This window comes from Papaver somniferum, chromosome 1 (genome assembly GCF_003573695.1).
Source record: "Papaver somniferum cultivar HN1 chromosome 1, ASM357369v1, whole genome shotgun sequence".
NCBI classification, from domain to species: Eukaryota; Viridiplantae; Streptophyta; class Magnoliopsida; order Ranunculales; family Papaveraceae; genus Papaver; species Papaver somniferum.
Window position 1 is genome coordinate 211,099,132 of NC_039358.1, and position 9,444 is coordinate 211,108,575.

At 33.1% G+C, this 9,444-nt stretch overlaps 1 long non-coding RNA gene across 4 annotated transcripts; it reads right to left on the bottom strand.

The window, feature by feature from the left end:
- Positions 1 to 4,784: 4,784 nt before the first annotated feature.
- Positions 4,785 to 6,732, bottom strand: LOC113315076. Of its 4 annotated transcripts, none has more exons than XR_003342727.1 (4): positions 6,452 to 6,732; positions 6,173 to 6,335; positions 5,515 to 5,598; positions 4,785 to 5,008 (listed from the first exon to the last, which is right to left on the bottom strand). It is a non-coding gene; the product is annotated as an uncharacterized LOC113315076 (long non-coding RNA). The 4 variants fall into 4 exon arrangements; XR_003342726.1 differs by having other exon boundaries at positions 4,785 to 5,370; XR_003342725.1 differs by lacking the exon at positions 5,515 to 5,598 and having other exon boundaries at positions 6,452 to 6,731.
- Between the last annotated feature and the right edge of the window lie 2,712 nt (positions 6,733 to 9,444).

Sequence of the window (9,444 nt, forward strand, 5' to 3'; positions counted from 1 at the left end):
TTCATTTATATCTTTGTGATATTTGAACACCATATTTTCAATACAAATCTTGTGTGAGATCATATTAGTGTCAAGTGGTGTATAATATCATAAATTTTTAAGTTGATCTCCATGACTTGGACTTTGTATTCTTATCATCTCAACGGGTATAGTCGTGGGATTTTCCGCAACTATAAAAAAAATTAAATATGCGATGGAAATAAAAAGGAGACTTCTATTCAGAGTAAGACAAACTAGGATATACTTCTTTGAGAACGGCATTGAGAGAAGATTTTCTCATTCTCATGCCTACGGATAGAAAATGCCTAACCAATCTTAGAGCTTCTCCAATGGTGTTGTGTGTGTTCCTAGGTGGAATCACAAACAAGACATCCTTATTCCAATGTTCACTTAAATTTAGGGGAAAAAAATAATTCATCTCCAATGTTGTTAGTTGTGATCTTTTTTCTAGTTAAATGCATTTTTTATTTTTAGTAAATTTTAGATTTTATTACACCTAAAGAGGGCTATTTAATATATTGAAATTAATTTTAGAAAGCAAAAGCTTACTAGGATAGCTTGACATTGTCAAGGTGAATGTCTAAAACTTGACATTCACCTTGACAATGTCTAACAAAACTTAAGCCATGTCATCTTCACATTGATTTAAGAAATTGGGTTGGAGAAAATTTTTAGGAAAAATCAATGTGTATCCTATGTGGATTTAAACATTTATCATCACATACATTCCATTGGAGAAGCTCTTAGTGTGGGATTACGTGTAACTGAGAGCTTAGTTAATGCATGTGGCCATTGTCGGTATCCGAGATAAACTATTTTTTTTATATGAACTCCATTAAGTTCCCAAGTATCTAGCATCGCCAAACTTCATAGGATTGACAAAAATGCTTCAGAGAATGGAAAAATTGATATGGCGTACCAAGTGAAAAACACAACGGAAGCTAACGTGCTATGTTAATTAGCCGCTTTGATGTGTTCAAAATTGGGGATTGCTAAGCTAACCACGAAATTTCCAAGGAAAATTCTAATAGGAAATCCTTGGGATAGGGGGTTAGGCAAAGTGGACTTTCTCTCGGGATAATTCTCCGCATTTTCTCCGGAAACACAAAGCATTCTTGGCTCGCATTTTAGCTTGTTTACCATACTCTTTACACCATAATACTACAACTGTAGTACAACTAGATTTTAGAAGAGAAGTCATACAAGTGTTCACCTGGCAGAGCTATTGATTGTCACACTCATTTTCTTGTAATTGAAGATTGAAGCTAATTTAGAATAAACAGAATGTCAACTCAGAGGACACCGATAGATACAAAGAGCTAACACACTTGGTATGAATGTTGCAATTCACTTCAAGAATCAATTATGCTTGGGACGGGATCAGAAGAACATGAGTCCTGCCCCTAGTTAGTAAGTTCGCGAATGATTCGCGAATCATTCGCGAATTTTTCCGTATCACGAATTTTACCGTTTTATTCGCGTATGTTTGCAATTCCGAACCCAAGTCGCGTATTATGTGGCATTCCCGGATTATTCGCGAATCGTTCACGAATTTTACGTATCCCGAATGATACGTCCGCTTAATTCGCCATAAATTCTTTAGCTTTTACTTTTCAAAGACTCCATTTTTTGGGATTTACTGCCTCCCGAGCATACACGACCGAATATTAGACGTGTTGTAATTTTTATGAAACAAAAACGACTGAAGAGATTTGAAGGTGAGGTGAGAGAGATCTCAAACTCACTAACCAAGCATCTAAACCACCATACGACGTCCTCTTAGATAACTAATGTTGTATCTATTATTAATATCATCATATTAAGTTTATTTTTCCTTTAAGTAACTCACACATATGCATAAAAATTGGTCTATGACCTTATAAATACAAATTATTTGTTATATATAGATACCGAATTTTCAGAGCCGAACTCACATTTATAAATCGAATTATACACGTACGTATGCCGTTCCGAATTACTGACGAATCACGTCCCGTTGACCGAATTTTGGACCGAATCTGGATTTTACAAAACCGTATAATACTCGTACGTTTGCCGTTCCGTACGTTTGCCGAATCCCGAATTGCTAACTAGGGTCCTGCCTTCCCATTTGCATTTAAGGCATCATTATCAAATTGGAGTGTTGTACTACATTACTTGTCCTTGAAAACAAAAACTAGTATTGACTTGTAAACATCAATCATTAATATGGTCTATATATGGGTAGATTTATTGTCAATGTTCGGTATCTTTTTCCATAGAACGTTTCAAGTAAGGTGAAGTGAAGTCTATATATATACCTGTATGGCTGCGCAAATTCCCACAAAGGTGATAACAGACCAGAACAGAAAAGAATATTCATCCTTAATTTTCATTCCCTAAACGAAAAAAATAGGGTGGGCGGTGTGGGGTAGATAGATCCATTATCTTTAAATTTTTTTATAATAACAATAATTTTTATTTTTATTTATTTGGAACATCGCTAAGACAAGACTAGAGATCCATCAATGATAACAACAACAATGGTGTAGCGTTGAAACTTTCCATCGGTTAACATCAATCTTCTCGTCACGATTTGATGAAGCATCAGGTGGCGGTTGCAAACAAATGCCTCCACGATAATGTAGCCCTAAACATATCTTGTTACACTCTTCAACATTATCAGCAAAACAATAATCTCTCTGATCACATTGTTGATTTGCCGCCGCTTCTACAACATCTACATAACCGTGCAAGCAACGTGCAACCATTAGCAATCGTTATTAAATAAGGTTACATTTAGTATTTCAATTTAAAGTACTGTACATTTACATATAGGGGTACATATATATACTAACCAGTAAATTGTCTTGCAGCCGCCTCTGCGGAGAACGAAAAATCCAGAAGAAGCAAGCACAAGCTCAGAGCCACAACCAGCTGAGTAGTCTTCAAACTGGACATCTTCGTTGAGATTTTGGGGTCGGATTTGACTGGTTGTCTTCAAACAAATCAGATTGTTCTTGCAACCAATATTTATAGTGGCTTTCCAGGTTTACACTAGATGTGTTTAGAATTCAAGGTGCATGTGAAGATTATTTCCTCCCACGCAATATCTGCTTTGTTTAAATGCATAAGGTATCACATTTATTCAGTATCTTGTGTTATAATGCATGAGTATCAATTAACTTGCTTAATTATGCATGAGTATCAATTATCTTGCTTAATTATAAAACGAATGAACAAGAAAAGCCAGCTGGTGATTGGTGAAGATATTTATTCCCTTGATTAGATGGATCATCTTTTTATTATGTACTGTAAAGTTTTTCATAGAATTTTGTATTTTGGAATCTTTACTTTTTATTTTTTCTAAATTTTTATCATGTTGGGTCATATTATCCTGTGCACCCATGAATAGGATAATATAGCATTAAATATGTCTTTTTGCCTGGGGTTTCCAATTTGTTTTTTGGATTAAAACAATGTAATATTAGATTAACTTTATTAATAAATGATGTGATGATAGCTATTCAGATTTATATGAATTGTGGATATTCATAATATAGTATGCTTGAAGACAATAGAAAAAAATTTAGTACACGAACACACTTTTTTTTCATCGAAATGTAGAAAAAAATGTAGTACCAGTAAAGCAATCTGCCCGAAATTGAGATCATAGTCAGGTGTCATAGGCCCATAACGATAACTGGAACGGAAGCCTATGGATTTTGTTTGATACAAATCAAGGATAAATTGATCCCTTAAATATCACGTTTGATATTAACAGAAATGTGAAATGGTGCGAGGAGAGAACACGTAATGAGGAAGTTGTGGCTAGTGATCTATTGGTTAATCTAATCAAATCACAAAATAAATAAAGATGACAATTAAACATAAGGGTAAGTATGGAAACTCGTTGTATTTAGTATTTTTGACTAATGAGACATTTAATAAACCGTGTCCATAGGCTTTTGGTCATGGATTTTTTTCACTCCAAAAATGTGGCATCAGGTGCCGTGACAAAGAGGTACCTTTATGGCTACATAAATTTTGAGTGACTATAAAATATGATTTACCATGGCCGTACCTCTATAACCGTGTCTATATGTTATCCACTCTTTTTTATGGAGTTGAGCATTTTTTCTATAACCATGGCCATAGGTTTCTTGTGGACACATAATTTATTTTTAACGTGGTTAATGTTTACTTTAAAGCCACATGGATATATTTTAACCATGGCTTTTGTTATCAATCAGACACACAAAAATTATTTATCATGGCTAATTCATGACTTATGGTTACATTGAAACTGGAGCACCATGGCGATAGACTTTCTAAAGATACAATATATGGTTTCGATGTGGCTATTGTTTACCTAAAGCCACATGGGTTTGTTTAACCATGGCTACTTCTATTATTTAGACACGCAATAATAGTTTTAACATGGCTAATTCATGACATATAATTACACTAAATTTGTAACACCATGGCCATTCCCATCATTCAGACACGCAAAAAAAAAACATTTTAACATGACTAATTCATAAGTTATTGTTACACGCACCGTGACCAAAAACTTTCGAAAGACACATCAATTATTTTCAATGTGGCTATGGTTTAAGCTTTGGACACATGAAATCTTGATTGAATTTCATATTCAGCCACAAAGGGATTAATCTTCTATTACTGGCGTCATTAGGCCTCGAGATTTTAAGAACCTATCAGACCCCTATTTGTATCATATGTAGGTAATTAACAAAAATTGACCACTAATACTAGTGAAATTGTTTATTGAAAAATTCCCTGATACTCTTAAATTTATATGGTTGAACTCTTTATTTATTAATGAAAAATTATTCTTATTACATTTCCTGAGAAAATGCGTAAAAGTAGATAATTAAGTAAAAACATGGAACATAAATTCAACACCAGTTTTGGATCTTCGAAGATGATGAACCACCAAACCATCCCCTTTTCCAAGTCTTCCCAGCACAGTTTCCTCTGCATCTCTCTATAACTTCTAAATAAGTACCTGCAAGAGAAAGAGGGAAAGGAAATAGATTCAATCGTCTGGATGGAATGTTGCAAAGAAAACTATTGCAATCTTTTCTAAGTATAACTACATGTCTAAGAGAACATTCATTGAGGAAAATACGAGATTGTTACAACTCTGTTTGTAACCTCATGACAACAAATTATAATTTTGCGGGGACTAGAAAGTGGAGCCTAGAGAAGTCAATAATGCAATTTGGGTTCAAAAGAAAATATGCAAGATAAATGAAAAAAAAGGCACATATCATATTCTTTTAAAGCAAAGAAAAATGAAACAAGCAGGAGATAAAAATTGAAATTCTTTATTTTCATTCAATCTCAATATCGTTTAGCCTTTTCCTCCTGAAAAAAATCACCCAAACTTAGATACAAAAAAAAATAAAATTCCAGGACAACAAATGTTGATACCTGAGAGCCTTTTCCTCCTGACAAAAATCACTCAAACTTAGATACAAAAAGAAATTCCAGGACAACGAATGTTGATACCTGAGAGAAGGAGACACACTAGGTGAAAGAGTCCATTCCCATTAATCGATCATGTGCATGAGCATACATTCGAATATTTATGATCTGCCACAAGCACATTATGTTTACAAGAACACAAACAAAAGAGATAAGAAGCGAGGCGTATCTATGCCCCTATCTGATCCCTCATACTTGCAAGAGCAGAAGGGCCACAAAGGAATAGATGACACAAGTAGAACACAAACCAACCCTAGACTGTTATGTACTTTAACAACATCAAACTAAGTCACCATTTTTCTTTTACAATTGTGCTTATGTTAAGTCAAATTGAAAGAGACTTATTGCTCCAACAAAAATGATTGTAGAGGCATGAACGTTATGAGTTATCACATATTTTATTTTTCACGTACTTGATATGTGGTTTTCTCATTAGGTGTTTCTATTTCTAATTTGCTCTTTAATTATCAAAGCATGTCAATGTCAATACAAAATTAAATTGATCTTTGATCACAACCACATTGATATGAGAAAACATAGCAGTATGTCAACAAAATGGAAATTAACCCCATTACCAAATTTCCTTGTTAAATGAGTTGAAAGATTAAATAACACGCAATAAAAATAATAAAAAACTAAACAGTGAAAGAGAAAAAGACAGGTAACAAACAAAAATACATACTTCAGGTTTGTATACTACAGAGGGTATTGCTATCATCGGTGATTCTGTGGTGGTGGTTAATTAAGTTCATCTTTATCTCCTTCTGGTGTAGTATTATCGGCACACATCTTCTTCTCTTCTCAGTTAACCGGAAACACAAAGAGAAGATGTGCTTCAATTTCACCTGTAAAATAGAGAAAAATAGGATTATATATAAAAAAAAAAAAAAATCTCTCAAAGCAAATCAAATAGTACATGAAAAATCAAGTTTCGTTGAAGAATACATCAAATACTGCATACCCAGTTTGGTTAATTCGCATTAGGAATTGTGTATGATTGATTGGGTTTCTGTGGTTTTGGTTTCATGGTGGAAAAGATGGGAGTTCTTGGATTTGAACTTAACGAGGGCGAAAAATGACACGGTTTTGCTTGCTAGGGTTTCCGCGAGGTTCTGCATCTTCAATTCATGTTAGAGGCGGAGGTTTTCTTATCTCTTCTAGAGAAGAATATTGCAGAGACGGAGGCAGATTTAGAGGAGAAGGGAAGTGGAGGCGGAAAGAAAGAGCAAGGAAGAAGAGAAAGAAAGAAACGTGAATTAGGGTTGTATAAGTTTTGAAGTTCCGATGCAATTTAATGCATCAATATTTTGATGTTGAGCAAAGAAAATGCGCCACGTTAGACGAACGATCATTTTGACTTTCTACTTCACAATCTGAACCGTCCATGTCAGGATGATGTTTAGCAAACAAAATCCGAAGTACATAGACGCTTTCTAACTTAATTTTTGTAGGGGTCCAAAGATTTAGAAGCAAAATGTGTTTTTTTTTGTTTTACTTATTTCCTATCCCAACTTTTCCTAAATCCCATCCAAACCATTTAACTCGGTTTTTGTTCAACTTTATCTAGGTCGGGTAGAAAATACTCACCTTGTTATTTGGATAATCATCTTCATCAAACACAACTTCCTTCCTTTTCCCCCTCCCTAAATCGTCAATTAAGAAAAAAAGAGAAACATCTAAATATTCTTTTGGATGCCTTCACAAAAAAAATATAAATAAATAAATATATAATCCTATTATTAATTAACCCTAAATCGTCTGTTTAAACAAAAAAGAAAAAAAGATCTAATCCTAATCAACCACTACCACCCTCAGGACTACCGCCGCACCACCTATACATAGTACAATCACTAATATTGAATTGCTAATTATTTTTTCTATTGGACTTTTGGAACTTTTAATTTTTGTATTGATGCTACTGGAACAAAGTATCAATGAATCAAAACTGGTCGGCCAAGGAATTTAATAATTTCTATTGATATTTCAATTAGGTTTTTGATTATATCTAATCATCCTTCAATTTTACAATTTTATATTAACAGCTTGTTTTGTTTTCCCTACCATATTATGCACAAAATAAAAGTTAGTTTCGTAGTTTGATCATCAAACCAGATTAATGCCGATTTGGGAATCAGTTTGATCAACAAACCAGATTAATGGCGATTCGGGAATCTATTTCCACCCTGATTAATAATGAGAGTTAGGTTAATTGTAAGAAATAATAGAGTGAGTTTTGTTTACCCTATTTAAATAGAGTTATACAAAATATGATCTATGTTGTTGGGATAGGATTTAGGGAAAATAGGTGAAACCTTTTTTTTTTTGTTTTATAGGAAGTAGAATGGTCATAAATTACATCCAAACTCCTTTTAATTGGAGTGGCTTTGAAAATTACTGGGTTCGAATTCCTATTTCGTGGTGGGAGAGAGCATGAGAACTATGAAATGTGGATGGATATGACATTATTTGTCCTTGGATATCTTACATGTTAGTACAATTGTTATTTTTGGTTCACAATTAAATGTCCATATACGGCGTACTTTTAGTTCGTGTTAATTTTGATTTAACTTTACGTAGTATTGTAAAAGCATGATTTATACATTTACTCCTTGTTATCAAAAAAAAAAAAAAAAAAACATTTTCTCCGCGATGAATCTCACTTTGACTGAAACTTCCAAGTTCACCCAAAAAAATAAATGGTGTGGAAGCTTTATCCGTCAAGTTTTCATGAAGACATCGACCTTCTAATTTCCGATAAAATCTTTTTTATTCCGGCACGTAGGTCAAACCCTAAAAGCTAATCAAAATATTCAACTTTACCCAATTTCACACGTTACCCATTAAATCAGCTGAATAACCCTTGAAGTCATTCAGTTTCATTCGGGATGCATTTTTTCTTGGAGTTCTCTATTACAATTTTCTAATTATATCTACTGAGATGAACAAATTCTAGAGACGGATAAATTTATCTTGGACTTGATTTATGTTTCGCCATCCAATACAAGAAAAGGAAACCTAAAATCAGACTAATACTTTTTGGATCCATGTAAGTTCCTATTTAGATTCAATGTGATCGAATGAATTTTAGAGATTTTGATTGAACGTGATGAAAAAGAGTAAAATTGGATTCAATTTGTGGAAATTCCTTTTTTTTTTTATCTTGGAACAAATATTATAATGTTATCTAGGAATCAATTTTTATAAATCTTTTAGCGTGCCCAATATAATCGAGAAACTTAAACTTGGATGAATCTTTGTTAGAAACAACTACATGTAAATTTATATGCATATTTAAATGAAATCAAATGATATTTAGTAATTTTGACTGAATTGAGTGAAATTGGAAAAACTTGGATTTCTTTCGCATATAATTACCGATGTGAGTATTATCTAGTGATATCGAGTGAAAAGTTAGAGTAATTGGATTGGATTAGATCGAATTACGTAAATAATTAGTCAAATATTATCTTGTGATTTTGATAAATGAAGTAAAATTAAGTAAAACTGGATCCCTCCGTGGATGATTAGAAAAAATAAGTGTGATCTAGTGATATTGAGAGAAAGTTTAGTACAATCTGATTGAACTAGAGGAACTAGGTGGATAATCGGTCACATTGACTCTGATCTAGTGATATCGAGTATGAATATGATACAATGATTTTTATAAAATATAGTGAAATTAGGTAAAATTGAATTCAATTCTTATATAATTAGTGAATGTGGTATATCAAGTGATATTAAGAGAAAATTGAATAAAACTGAATCTGAGTATTATCAAGTGATATTAAGATAAAATTGAGTAGAAATGGATTGAACGGATCTAGAATTGATAGAATCATAGAGCGGATACACCACAGTATATCATTTGTACTTCCTTTAATAGCCTTAGGGATATCTGCAACATCACTTTCCACTATGATCTTTGTAACTTGTAGCATGTTAGCCAGCTGAACC